The sequence below is a fragment of the Hemitrygon akajei genome, chromosome 20, assembly GCF_048418815.1.
Source record: "Hemitrygon akajei chromosome 20, sHemAka1.3, whole genome shotgun sequence".
Taxonomy (NCBI): domain Eukaryota; kingdom Metazoa; phylum Chordata; class Chondrichthyes; order Myliobatiformes; family Dasyatidae; genus Hemitrygon; species Hemitrygon akajei.
Window position 1 is genome coordinate 71,722,789 of NC_133143.1, and position 14,118 is coordinate 71,736,906.

Here is a 14,118-nt window from a genome sequence, read left to right on the forward strand (position 1 = left end):
TCCGGCATACACTGCGCATGCCCGAGCAGGGGCGGGGCCTCTGAGTGGAATATCAATCGTTGGGTTGCTGTCAGTCACACTACAGAGCAGACATACTGTATGTCAGTCACTGCACCAAAGCACCGTGAAGTTCAATCACTGCATTAATATTGTGTATTGGTCACCACTATAGGGGCAATACTAATGCACTCTATACAATTCATGTACTTTGGTCACTCAAACTGTAGATATGGACAAAAAAGTAGCAGATGGAGTTTAACCTGGCCAAATGTGAAGTGATGCACCTTGGTAGGTCAAATGTAAAGAGACGGTACACTACTCCCATTATAGAAAGGATATCGAGGCTTTGGAGAGGGTGCAGAAAAGGTTTATCAGAATGCTGCCTGGATTAGAGGACATGTGCTGTAACAACAGGTTGAACAAACGGGTTGTTTTCTCTTGATTGGCAGAGGCTGAGGGGAGATCTGATTGAGGTTTATAAGATTATGAAAGACAGAGGCAGAGTTGCCAGACAGTATTGTTTTGCCATGAGAAAACAGAGGACCATGAACCAGTCCTCATCAGATGGTATTATCATCTGTCTTAGGACCAGTATGTAGGCAGATCCTCTACTTTCTTATAAGTTTGCTCTGATTCAGCAAGTCATCTAAAACTCTGGAACTTCTGTAGATGTACAGTGAAGAGTATCCTGACGGGCTGCATCATGGCCTGTTATGGAAACTACAACGCCTGTGAATGGAGAAGTAGTGGACACAGCCCAGTCCACCCATTTATTCTCCTCGTCCGTTTCTATCCCACTTTCATTACCAGGTCTCATCACCTGCCCCATGAATTCCATCCATCTGCCTCTTATCACTCCCTGAGCTGTTTCCTCTTTCCTCTCCTACTTGCCCAAGATTCTCTTCCTATCACCTACACAAAAGAGAGCAGTAAATGGTATGGCTAAGGAGAACAGTTAATGGCCTAATACATTACCACATGCTGTATGACTAAGCATGCAGCATCAGGTGACAAAACATTGAGCCATATTCATTTGTCCTGATCTGCTGAAGGTTCTATAATGCATAGTCAAAACTACCCAATGCTTCACCAATACCAGCCTACTGACCATCAAAGACGTATATACAGAAAGATGCTGGGAAAAGGCCAGCAATATCATGAAGGATCCCATCCATCCTGCTCACAAACTGTTTGTCCCTCTCCCATCAGGGAGGAGGCTACATAGCATCCACACCAGGACCACCAGACTCTTCAAGTTACTTATTCAAGTAGTAAGGCGGATCAACAACTCCACCCACTAGCCCAGCCCTCCACACCCCCAAACACCACTACTTTATCATTACTGTCAGAGTCACATTACTGTACAGACTCTCCAGTACCTAGTACCAATTTATGGACATACAATCACTCTGTATAGATTATGTAGTTGTTTATTGTGTTCTTTATCTTACTGTTTTTGTGGTGCATTGGAGCATAAATAACAATTATTTTGTTCTCCTTTACACTTGTGTACAGGAAATGACATTAAACACTCCTGAATCTTCGTTATACCTAGTGTTTGCTTCAGTACTGAATAGATTGTAATGTATGGTCTTTGACTTTGGACACCAGTAGTGATTGTCTCACTAATTCATTTTCCTTGGTGTGGATGTTCTGATTATTTGGACGGACTGCCTTTACATTGTTCGTGCACGCTCTTTATTTTAGTGAGCACTTTTCTGGCATCCATTGAGCACACTGCTTCTCTGTGGGGTTCCTGTTGGCAGTAGGAAATTCCACACCCTGCAAGGATTTTGGTCACACTTGATGGACATCAGAACGGCTAGAATCACTTGACTCGCCTCCCAGGAAGTAAAATATTGAGATAGAGATAGAGATAGAGAGAGACTTATTTTCCCACTCCCATGACCCACCCACCTCCTCCATTGCTGACACCCCTCCACATCTCCTCTCCCCTCCCTTCCACACTCCTCCCCTACCCCTCACTCCCCGATGACGCGAGATCCTCCCTCTCCCTTCCCTTCCACACCCCTTCCCTATCCCTTACCTCCCCACCCACATCTCTCCCCTGATGTCGCTGCGAGATCTTCCCTCTCCCTCCCCTCCAGATCTTCCCTTCCCACCCACAACTCTCCCCGATGTCACTGTGAGATCCGCTCTCTCCCCACCCCTCCAGATCTTCCCTTCCCACCCACAACTCTCCCCGATGTCGCTGTGAGATCCGCTCTCTCCCCACCCCTCCAGATCTTCCCTTCCCACCCACAACTCTCCCCGATGTCGTTGTGAGATCCGCTCTCTCCCCACCCCTCCAGATCTTCCCTTCCCACCCACAACTCTCCCCGATGTCGTTGAGATCCGCTCTCTTCCTACCTCTCCAGATCTTCCCTTCCCACCCACAACTCTCCCCGATGTCGCTGTGAGATCCGCTCTCTCCCTCCCCTCCAGATCTTCCCTTCCCACCCACAACTCTCCCCGATGTCGCTGTGAGATCCGCTCTCTCCCTCCCCTCCAGATCTTCCCTTCCCACCCACAACTCTCCCCGATGTCGCTGTGATCCGCTCTCTCCCCACCCCTCCAGATCTTCCCTTCCCACCCACAACTCTCCCCGATGTCGCTGTGAGATCCGCTCTCTCCCCACCCCTCCAGATCTTCCCTTCCCACCCACAACTCTCCCCGATGTCGCTGTGAGATCCGCTCTCTCCCTCCCCTCCAGATCTTCCCTTCCCACCCACAACTCTCCCCGATGTCGCTGTGAGATCCGCTCTCTCCCCACCCCTCCAGATCTTCCCTTCCCACCCACAACTCTCCCCGATGTCGCTGTGAGATCCGCTCTCTCCCCACCCCTCCAGATCTTCCCTTCCCACCCACAACTCTCCCCGATGTCGCTGTGAGATCCGCTCTCTCCCCACCCCTCCAGATCTTCCCTTCCCACCCACAACTCTCCCCGATGTCGCTGTGAGATCCGCTCTCTCCCCACCCCTCCAGATCTTCCCTTCCCACCCACAACTCTCCCCGATGTCGCTGTGAGATCCGCTCTCTCCCTCCCCTCCAGATCTTCCCTTCCCACCCACAACTCTCCCCGATGTCGTTGTGAGATCCGCTCTCTCCCTCCCCTCAAGATCTTCCCTTCCCACCCACAACTCTCCCCGATGTCGTTGTGAGATCCGCTCTCTCCCCACCCCTCCAGACCTTCCCTTCCCACCCACAACTCTCCCCGATGTCTCTGTGAGATCCGCTCTCTCCCCACCCCTCCAGATCTTCCCTTCCCACCGACAACTCTCCCCGATGTCACTGTGAGATCCGCTCTCTCCCCACCCCTCCAGATCTTCCCTTCCCACCCACAACTCTCCCCGATGTCGCTGTGAGATCCGCTCTCTCCCCACCCCTCCAGATCTTCCCTTCCCACCCACAACTCTCCCCGATGTCGCTGTGAGATCCGGTCTCTCCCCACCCCTCCAGATCTTCCCTTCCCACCCACAACTCTCCCCAATGTCGCTGTGAGATCCGCTCTCTCCCCACCCCTCCAGATCTTCCCTTCCCACCCACAACTCTCCCCGATGTCGCTGTGAGATCCGCTCTCTCCCCACCTCTCCAGATCTTCCCTTCCCACCCACAACTCTCCCCGATGTCGCTGTGAGATCCGCTCTCTCCCTCCCCTCCAGATCTTCCCTTCCCACCCACAACTCTCCCCGATGTCACTGTGAGATCCGCTCTCTCCCCACCCCTCCAGATCTTCCCTTCCCACCCACAACTCTCCCCGATGTCGCTGTGAGATCCGCTCTCTCCCCACCCCTCCAGATCTTCCCTTCCCACCCACAACTCTCCCCGATGTCGCTGTGAGATCCGCTCTCTCCCCACCCCTCCAGATCTTCCCTTCCCACCCACAACTCTCCCCGATGTCGCTGTGAGATCCGCTCTCTCCCCACCCCTCCAGATCTTCCCTTCCCACCCACAACTCTCCCCGATGTCGCTGTGAGATCCGCTCTCTCCCCACCTCTCCAGATCTTCCCTTCCCACCCACAACTCTCCCCGATGTCGCTGTGAGATCCGCTCTCTCCCCCCACCCCTCCAGATCTTCCCTTCCCACCCACAACTCTCCCCGATGTCGCTGTGAGATCCACTCTCTCCCTCCCCTCCAGATCTTCCCTTCCCACCCACAACTCTCCCCGATGTCGCTGTGAGATCCGCTCTCTCCCCACCCCTCCAGATCTTCCCTTCCCACCCACAACTCTCCCCGATGTCACTGTGAGATCCGCTCTCTCCCCACCCCTCCAGATCTTCCCTTCCCACCCACAACTCTCCCCGATGTCGCTGTGAGATCCGCTCTCTCCCCACCTCTCCAGATCTTCCCTTCCCACCCACAACTCTCCCCGATGTCGCTGTGAGATCCGCTCTCTCCCTCCCCTCCAGATCTTCCCTTCCCACCCACAACTCTCCCCGATGTCGTTGTGAGATCCGCTCTCCCTCCCCTCCAGATCTTCCCTTCCCACCCACAACTCTCCCCGATGTCGCTGTGAGATCCGCTCTCTCCCCACCCCTCCAGATCTTCCCTTCCCACCCACAACTCTCCCCGATGTCGCTGTGAGATCCGCTCTCTCCCTCCCCTCCAGATCTTCCCTTCCCACCCACAACTCTCCCCGATGTCGTTGTGAGATCCGCTCTCTCCCTCCCCTCCAGATCTTCCCTTCCCACCCACAACTCTCCCCGATGTCGCTGTGAGATCCGCTCTCTCCCCACCCCTCCAGATCTTCCCTTCCCACCCACAACTCTCCCCGATGTCGCTGTGAGATCCGCTCTCTCCCCACCCCTCCAGATCTTCCCTTCCCACCCACAACTCTCCCCGATGTCGCTGTGAGATCCGCTCTCTCTCCACCCCTCCAGATCTTCCCTTCCCACCCACAACTCTCCCCGATGTCGTTGTGAGATCCGCTCTCTCCCCACCCCTCCAGATCTTCCCTTCCCACCCACAACTCTCCCCGATGTCGTTGTGAGATCCGCTCTCTCCCCACCCCTCCAGATCTTCCCTTCCCACCCACAACTCTCCCCGATGTCGTTGTGAGATCCGCTCTCTCCCCACCTCTCCAGATCTTCCCTTCCCACCCACAACTCTCCCCGATGTCGTTGTGAGATCCGCTCTCTCCCCACCTCTCCAGATCTTCCCTTCCCACCCACAACTCTCCCCGATGTCGCTGTGAGATCCGCTCTCTCCCCACCCCTCCAGATCTTCCCTTCCCACCCACAACTCTCCCCGATGTCGCTGTGAGATCCGCTCTCTCCCCACCCCTCCAGATCTTCCCTTCCCACCCACAACTCTCCCCGATGTCGCTGTGAGATCCGCTCTCTTCCTACCTCTCCAGATTTTCCCTTCCCACCCACAACTCTCCCCGATGTCGCTGTGAGATCCGCTCTCTCCCCACCCCTCCAGATCTTCCCTTCCCACCCACAACTCTCCCCGATGTCGCTGTGAGATCCGCTCTCTCCCCCCACCCCTCCAGATCTTCCCTTCCCACCCACAACTCTCCCCGATGTCGCTGTGAGATCCGCTCTCTCCCCACCTCTCCAGATCTTCCCTTCCCACCCACAACTCTCCCCGATGTCGCTGTGAGATCCGCTCTCTCCCCACCCCTCCAGATCTTCCCTTCCCACCCACAACTCTCCCCGATGTCGCTGTGAGATCCGCTCTCTCCCCACCCCTCCAGATCTTCCCTTCCCACCCACAACTCTCCCCGATGTCGCTGTGAGATCCGCTCTCTCCCCACCCCTCCAGATCTTCCCTTCCCACCCACAACTCTCCCCGATGTCGCTGTGAGATCCGCTCTCTCCCCACCCCTCCAGATCTTCCCTTCCCACCCACAACTCTCCCCGATGTCGCTGTGAGATCCGCTCTCTTCCTACCTCTCCAGATCTTCCCTTCCCACCCACAACTCTCCCCGATGTCGCTGTGAGATCCGCTCTCTCCCCTCCCCTCCAGATCTTCCCTTCCCACCCACAACTCTCCCCGATGTCGCTGTGAGATCCGCTCTCTCCCCTCCCCTCCAGATCTTCCCTTCCCACCCACAACTCTCCCCGATGTCGCTGTGAGATCCGCTCTCTCCCCACCCCTCCAGATCTTCCCTTCCCACCCACAACTCTCCCCGATGTCGCTGTGAGATCCGCTCTCTCCCCACCCCTCCAGATCTTCCCTTCCCACCCACAACTCTCCCCGATGTCGCTGTGAGATCCGCTCTCTCCCCACCCCTCCAGATCTTCCCTTCCCACCCACAACTCTCCCCGATGTCGCTGTGAGATCCGCTCTCTCCCCTCCCCTCCAGATCTTCCCTTCCCACCCACAACTCTCCCCGATGTCGCTGTGAGATCCGCTCTCTCCCCTCCCCTCCAGATCTTCCCTTCCCACCCACAACTCTCCCCGATGTCGCTGTGAGATCCGCTCTCTCCCCACCCCTCCAGATCTTCCCTTCCCACCCACAACTCTCCCCGATGTCGCTGTGAGATCCGCTCTCTCCCCACCCCTCCAGATCTTCCCTTCCCACCCACAACTCTCCCCGATGCCGCTGTGAGATCCGCTCTCTCCCCACCCCTCCAGATCTTCCCTTCCCACCCACAACTCTCCCCGATGTCGCTGTGAGATCCGCTCTCTCCCCACCCCTCCACCAACTCGTTACGCCGGGTGACGCATGCGTACTGGACTGGAGCGGGGCCTGCCGGGATGGGAGGTGCTGGGTGCCGGAAGCTGCCTGTGTTTCCGCAACGGGAGGGAGCGGTGAGTGAGCGGCTCCGGGACCGGGACCGGGACCTGGACGTGGACCAGGTGAGGGAGCGGTAAGTGAGAGGCCCCGGCACCGGAGTGGGGCGGGTTAGTATGCGACGGGGATACTGGGAGGGTGACTGGACCGGTGGATCTGTATGACCTGGAGTGACGGCTGCGTGAAGACTGGCATAACAGGAGTGAGGGGGAAGCGACGGAGCGGGGAAGATGTACCCGGGGAGAAGGTAGAAGGGGATGGCCAGTGTGTGTGTTCGAATCCCGGACCGACCGCTAGTTGTCATCACTGTACCTTAGCCGCCGGGGTCGGGGCCCAGGAGCCCCACTCCTTTCTTCGCTCGCTCACTCTCTCCAACCCAGGGTCCCGGGATCAATTTTTTGGTCTTACTGACGTTGAGTGCAAGGATGTTGCGACACCACTCAACTAGCTGATCTATCTCACGCCATACGCCTCCTTGACACCATCTGAAATTCTGCCAACAGTCGCTGTGTCATTGGCAAATTTATAGATGTCATTTGAGCGGTGCCTAGCCACAGAATCATGGGTGTAGAGAGAGTAGAGCAAGATGTTGAGGTTATTTCTCATCTGCACAGATTGTGGCCTTCTGGTTAGGAAGTGGAGGATCCTGTTGCAGAAAGAGGTACTGAGGCCCTGGTTTTGGAGCTTTTTGATCAGACCTGTAGGAATGAGTGTGCTCACCCGCCGCTTCTCCCCTGGTGCCCACTGAGCTGAGGTCAATAAACAGCACCCCAATTAGTATTGTCTAGGTGATCCAAGGCTCTGTGAAGAGCAAATGAGATTGCATCTCCTGTACACCTATTGTGGCGATAGGCAAATCGTAGTGGATACATGTCCTTGTTGGGCAGGAGTTGATTCTAACCACAACCAACCTCTCAGATTACTTCATCACCATAGATGTAAGCTGTTGTTTTGTATGGCATTCACCTTCTGATTGAAGTGTGGCCCAGCTGGGGCATTCGCAAGTCTGTCCATTCAGGAGCCGGGGATGGATCAACCTTCATCTGGCATCTTGTCCACACCCATTCCAACATGGGTGACCCTGAATTGACATCACTTATGGGGTCTTTGAAGCGTGTGTTGATCCAAGTCATAGAAGAAGATGTGAGTGCTAGTTGTTGTGACAGCTCACCTTGCTGGTATACAGTATTAGTCTTCTTGAGCCTGAAGCTGCTGTGTGAAAGGACTCCCCTGATATGTGAAAACATCTTCACCATTTGTGAATCAGATCACAAACATCTAGTGCCCTGGTTAGGCACATCAAGCAACACTGGACCATGGTGGTGTCACAGGTTAGATAATTAGAGGATCATGAAATATGAGTTATTGGGACTGGGGAGAAAGATTTGGAGGAATGTGAACAGCTTTAGGCCCCATATTTACATAAGAAAGGATGTGCTGACGTTGGCAAGGGTTTGGAGGAGTTCCTGAGAATGATGCCAGGAATGAAAGGGTTTATGTATGAGGAGCATAAGATGACTGGACCTGTACTCACTGCAGTTTAGAAGAATGAAGAGGAGAGGATCTCATTGAAACCTATCTAATATTGAAAGGCCTAGATAGAGTGCATGTGGCAAGGATGTTTCTTATAGTTGGGGAGTTTAGGACCAGAGGGCACAGCCATAGAACAGAAAGACAACCCTTTAGAACAGAGGTTAAGAAGTTCTTTAGCCAGAGGGTGGTGAATCTGTGGAATTCATTGCCGCAGATGGCTGTGGATGTCAAGTCACTGAGTATATTTAAAGGTTCTTGATTAGCCAGGGCATCAAAGGTTATGGAGAGAGGGTAGGATAATGGAGTTGATAGGGATAATAAATCAGCCACGATGGAATAGTGGAATTGACTTGATGGGCAGAATGGCCTAATTTTGCTCCTATGTCTCATGAAGATAAGTGATTGAACGCTGGATCATATCCAAGGGACCTAAAGTCCACCAATGATTATTCTGAGGACCTTGCAACCCCTCTTAAGTTGCGCCTTATTTATACACCCAAAGCCACTCAAGCTGCAGTATGTGCAATTTGTTAAGGCCATTTTGATATTTCTCAAAACTTTCCCCATGAAAAAGACAAAGGGCAGCAGGTAACATGTTGCCTCCCTCCAGGTCACACACTGTCCTTCCTTGGACATTCACACACTTTACTATCGTACTGTATAATAAACCGTGCGTGTAATACAATGTCGGTCGTGCAACTTATCACCATGATCATGCAGATTATAAGTTTGCAAGTATTGTTTTACTGTATTCATTGTACTCAGTAATAGTGAATTGTTTTGTGTTAACAACTATGCTTTAGCAAACAGTCATTCATCTTCTTGATATGTTAGTAACCTAGTATAAAATAAGTGGATTACTTCTGTAGTTCTAAGAAAGGAAATAAAATATCATGGGGCAACTTCCTTGTTTACATAATTATTCTTGTTTCTGATTGTAATGTTAACAATGATTTTCTGTGTTTTTAATTTGTACGACATAAAATGCCTTTAAGTATGGGATTTGGGATTTAGGGGGTCTCACTGAGATTATTCAGCCGTCATATTTGATTTGCTTTTATACCATAAAGTGATTTCTTTATTAGGTACATTTTGTTAATGCAAATATCTAACCAGCTGATCATGTGGCAGCAACTCAATGCATAAAAGCATGCAGACATGGTCAAGAGATTCAGTTGTAGTTCAGACCAAATATCAGAATGGGGAAGAAATGTGATCTAAGTTACTTTGACTGTGGAATGATTGTCGGTGTCAGACAGGGTGGTTGAGTATCTCAGAATCTGCTGATCTCCTGGGATTTTCATACACAACAGTCTCTAGAGTTTACAGAAAACGGTGTGAGAAACAAAAACTATCCAGTAGGTGATGGTTCTATAGGCAAAAGTACCTTGTTAATGAGAGAGGTCAGAGGAGAATGGCCAGACTGGTTCAATGAATCTCAGGTTTATATATGGTGACATATATGTACTTTGATAATAGTGTGCCGTTCTGGGCAGGGCGTGGTCGACAGCCTGCCCCTGCATTTCTAATAACCAGCAGTGTTTACTGTTCTTGTGTTAAAATGCTTTTATGGGATTATGGTGGGAAGTTCCAATTCATTTATTGTTACATTTTAGCTTGGGTTATACATGTATTTGTGGGTCACCCTAACTGTAACTGGGGTGTGTGGTGGTCACCTCCCCCATCTGTGTGAGGCTGGTTGGGTTCACTCTCCGGGTCATGGTACCTGGTTTGTTTGTGTCTATCACAATAAAACTGTTGTTGAGTTAAACAGCTTCCTCATCTGTCATTATGGGCAAATGCTCACCACAATACATTTATTTGAACTTGCAGGAAGATGACGGTAATTCAACTAACTACTAATTACAACAGTTGTGTGCAGAAGAACATCTCTGAATGAACAACAAAGTGTAACAGAAAACCATGAATGTTCGAATCCAGCCAGCTCTGCGCGCTTTCCATCCGTGCTGGGTTGAGCTTCGAGCTAGCAACTTGGCCTTGTAAAAACAAGAAAGCCTGCTTAAAAAAAAAAACACCATCACAACAGCATCCCAATGACTCCACTCAGAGTTCAGGGCTTTCTTCTTGTAATATAACTAGCAAGGGAAGTAACAGAATATCACCATGTAGTTCCTCTATTGTGTGGTCATTTGTACCTCAGACTCTCATGGTATACAACAATTTGAGTTCAAGGATGTATTAATGTCCAAGGCAGCAAAAAAAAACCCACAATAATATAAAGAACAGAATAATTATTTTAAAAACACACAGTAAATATAAATACATAGGATGGCTTATTTACTTTGATTGTGTCCATGAAGTGATGCTAGGCATAGGAGTGTCTGTACGTAAGGTGACTGACGGGAAATGATAAAGAAGTGATGGTGGGGTGTGTTAGTGGGTGGAGGTGTTGATCAGGCTTACTGCTTGTGGAAAGAAACTGTCTTTGAGTCTGGTGATCCTGGTATGGGTGCTATGTAGCCTCCTCCCTGATGGAAGTGGGATAAGCAGTCTATGAGCAGGGTGGACACAAAGGAGGTTGATTGGCAGTGTTAAAGCACTTTGAATTATATCAACATTTAAATACAAGTTTAACTACAAGTTATCAAAAGCTAACATGCAGGGGTAGCAAGCAAAAGGATATTATTGTTAAGTACAGAAGTAAAGAGATCTTATTGCTAGTGTATAAGGTAGTAGTGAGATGACACCTAGAATTTTGGGTACAATTTTGGTCTCCTTATCTAAAATGACATACGTTTCTTGTACAGAATGAGTCAGAATCACATTTGTTATCAATGGCGTCATAAAATTTATTGTTTTATGGAAACAGTATGGTTCAAGGCATTAAAAAACTTACAATAAAAATAATAAAATTACTGCAATAGAGGAATAGTGAGAAAGTGTTAATGATGATTCACTAAATTGTTTCTATGGGTTGTGGTTTTGTATGAGTAGACTGCAGTTATGTTCATTAAAGTTAAGAAATATGAGAGAGCTCATCAAAATTTTAAATGTTCTCCAAGAGTGACAGGCCAGCTGCAGGAGGATGTTTCCCTTGCCGGGGGCAAAGGCTCAGAACAAAGGATATACTATTTCAGAGCAAGAAGAGAACTCTTTTATCCCAGACAGTGATTCTACACTCCAGAAAGTGTTCTGGGTACTTAATAACACACACAAAATGCTGGAGGAACTCAGCAGGCCAGGCAGCATCTATGGAAAAGAGTAAACAGTCAACGTTTCAGGTCGAGACCCTTCATCAGGACCCTTCGTCGTGTGTGTGTGTTGCTTGGATTTCCAGCTTCTGCAGATTTTCTCTTGTTTGTGATTGGATACAGTCATCATTCTCATTGAAAATAGGGGTGTGGCAGGTTTCTAAGCATGAAGGGACTTGTGATATGGTATGGTGCTGAACGAGTAGATTGACCATGAGCAGAACAAGGTTCAGGGCCGGCTGGCTTCCGCCTGCTGATTGTTCTGGCATGGCCTTGCCCATTTTTAATTGGGGTTGGTGTAGTCTGAATTTTTGCAGTCACAATGTGAAACACTTGGCATTTTCTGCCATGAAACTGATGTACTCATTAAAATATTTTGTATTTTCCCTACAGTCAGATTTAGATTTATTTATCAGATGTACATTAAAACAAAGTGAAAAGCACCACTTGTGTTAACAAGTCTACAGCTCTGCAAGAGTAAAGGGAAAAATGTGAATTATTGAAAACTTTATTTATTAACTAGTCTGCTTAACATCTGGTTGCATACATTTTTAATGGTAAAGTTACTGGCTGACCTACGATCTAATTTTATGCATGTGGGCTGTAATTCATTCAAGTAAATAATAGTTTTATTTATAGCATTTTAGCTACTAGCTTAATCATCGATGTACATTTCAGTCTCTTTCTTTGTAAAGTGCTGAAATGGCATTTCTTTTTTATGATTTGTAAGAAATACAGCAAAGGAAATATTTTAGGGAATCATGAGGGAATGTTCAGAGGATGGTGCACATGTGGAACAAGCTGCCAGCGGAAGTGGTGTAGGTGGGTACAATTTCAACATTTAAGAGAAATTTGGAGAAGTAAGTAGATAGAAGGGGTGTGGAGATCTATAGTCTAGGAGCAGGTCGCTCAGGCTTAATCCTCATTCAACCATGCGTGAATGCAGCCAAACGAAACAGCATTCCTCTGGGTACAGAGTGCAAAACACAGTACCTACAGTCTCACACAGCACAAGCAAATATAGTACATATAAGATAGCAGTAAAATACAGTCACACAAAAATGTATAAAGCCCAAAACCCTGAGTCCATGAACTTTGCAGCAGTGTGTAGTCGACCACGATACAGCTTGTCTTTCACCGAGGGACAGCACGGACTTCAGCTTGGACGTGGCACCACACTGTCTCTGGTGGATTGCACCAACTCTGCCTCTCACCTGTGTGGCTGTAAACAGGCTTGACGCCTTGTCCTCGCTATGACCATAGCTACGCAGTTTTCCCTCTGTCCACCAATAAATTAGTGTATCAGACCTACACATTCCACATTAACAATGTTCAACAGGGTCTTGCAATCACAAGAAAAACAATTGAACGCTGTTTGACTGCACATTGCCCTTGTGCTTTCATGCACCGATTTCTCTGATGCTGGCAGCAGCATGATCTGCACCAAGTCCAGCTGCTTCAGTTTCTCCGCCAACGAACAACTCACTGATTGGGTAGACCTGCAGTACTTTTAAGTTCTTAATGTCCAACAAGGTCTTGGGATCATAAAAAAAATACAGTAACACCTTTGGTTGGCTCCATAGAAGCCACTTCGACTGAGCATGTCGCCATCTTACAGGAAGTCGATAGGACTACGCAGAATAATTGTTGTGCGTGGGCTGGATGGCAGAAGGGCCTGTTTCTGGCCTGTAGTTCTCTATGATTCCAACAAGAATTCAGCTAAATGGTCTTTAAAAACAGGACCATGGTCCTCCCCATATTTCTTGCATATAAAACACTCAGTCTCAGCCCTCATGTTTTATTGTTTTACAACATTGAATTACAGTGGATTTAATTTGGCTTTTTTGACACTGATCAGCAGAAAGGGACTCTTTTGTGTCAAAGTGAAAACAGATCTCTGCAAAGTGATCTAAATTAATAACAAATATAAAACAAAATAATTGATTGCATAAGTATTCTCCCCCTTCAAATCAGTATTTAGTAGATGCAGCTTTGGCAGCAGTTACAGCCTTGAGTCCATGTGGATAGGTCTCTGTCAGCTTTGCAAATCTGGACACTGCAATTTTTCCCCATTCTTCTTTAGAAAACTGTTCAAGCTTGGTCAGATTACATGCAGATCATAAATGAACAGCCCTTTTCAAATCCAGCCACAAATCCTCGATTAGATTGAGTTCTGGACTCTGACTTGGCCACTCCAGGACATTAACTTTGTTGTTTTTTAAGCTATTCTTGTGTAACTTTGGCTTTATGCTTGGGGTCATTATCTTGCTGGAAAACGAATCTTCTCCCAAGACACAGTTCTCTTGCGAACAGCATCAGGTTTTCCTCCAGGATTTCCATGTATTTTGCTGCATTCATTTTACCCTCTACCTTCACAAGCCTTCCAGAGCCTGCTGCAGTGAAGCATCTCCACAACATGATGCAGCTGCCACCTCTCTTCAGGGTTGGTGTATTTTTGATGATAGAACCATAGAACATTACAGCACAGAAACAGGCCTTTTGGCCCTTCTTGGCTGTGCCAAACCATTTTTCTGCCTAGTCCCACTGACCTGCACCTGGACCATATCCCTCCATACACCTCTCATCCATGTACCTGTCCAAGTTTTTTTTAATGTTAAAAGTGAGCCCGC

The 14,118-nt window shown here is 49.0% G+C and overlaps 1 protein-coding gene across 6 annotated transcripts in view; it reads left to right on the forward strand.

Annotated features, from left to right (window-relative positions):
- The first annotated feature begins 6,682 nt into the window (after positions 1-6,682).
- The window catches only part of LOC140713921 (alpha-1,6-mannosylglycoprotein 6-beta-N-acetylglucosaminyltransferase A-like), a 174,493-nt gene continuing 167,057 nt past the window's right edge, over positions 6,683-14,118 (forward strand). For 3 of the 6 annotated variants that reach the window (XM_073024609.1, XM_073024614.1, XM_073024613.1), the window contains exon 1: positions 6,690-6,819. The gene's annotated coding sequence lies outside the window, so the exon portion shown is untranslated. Of the gene's footprint in view, positions 6,820-14,118 lie in introns of all 6 variants that reach the window. The other 3 variants (XM_073024612.1, XM_073024611.1, XM_073024610.1) reach the window with 3 other exon arrangements.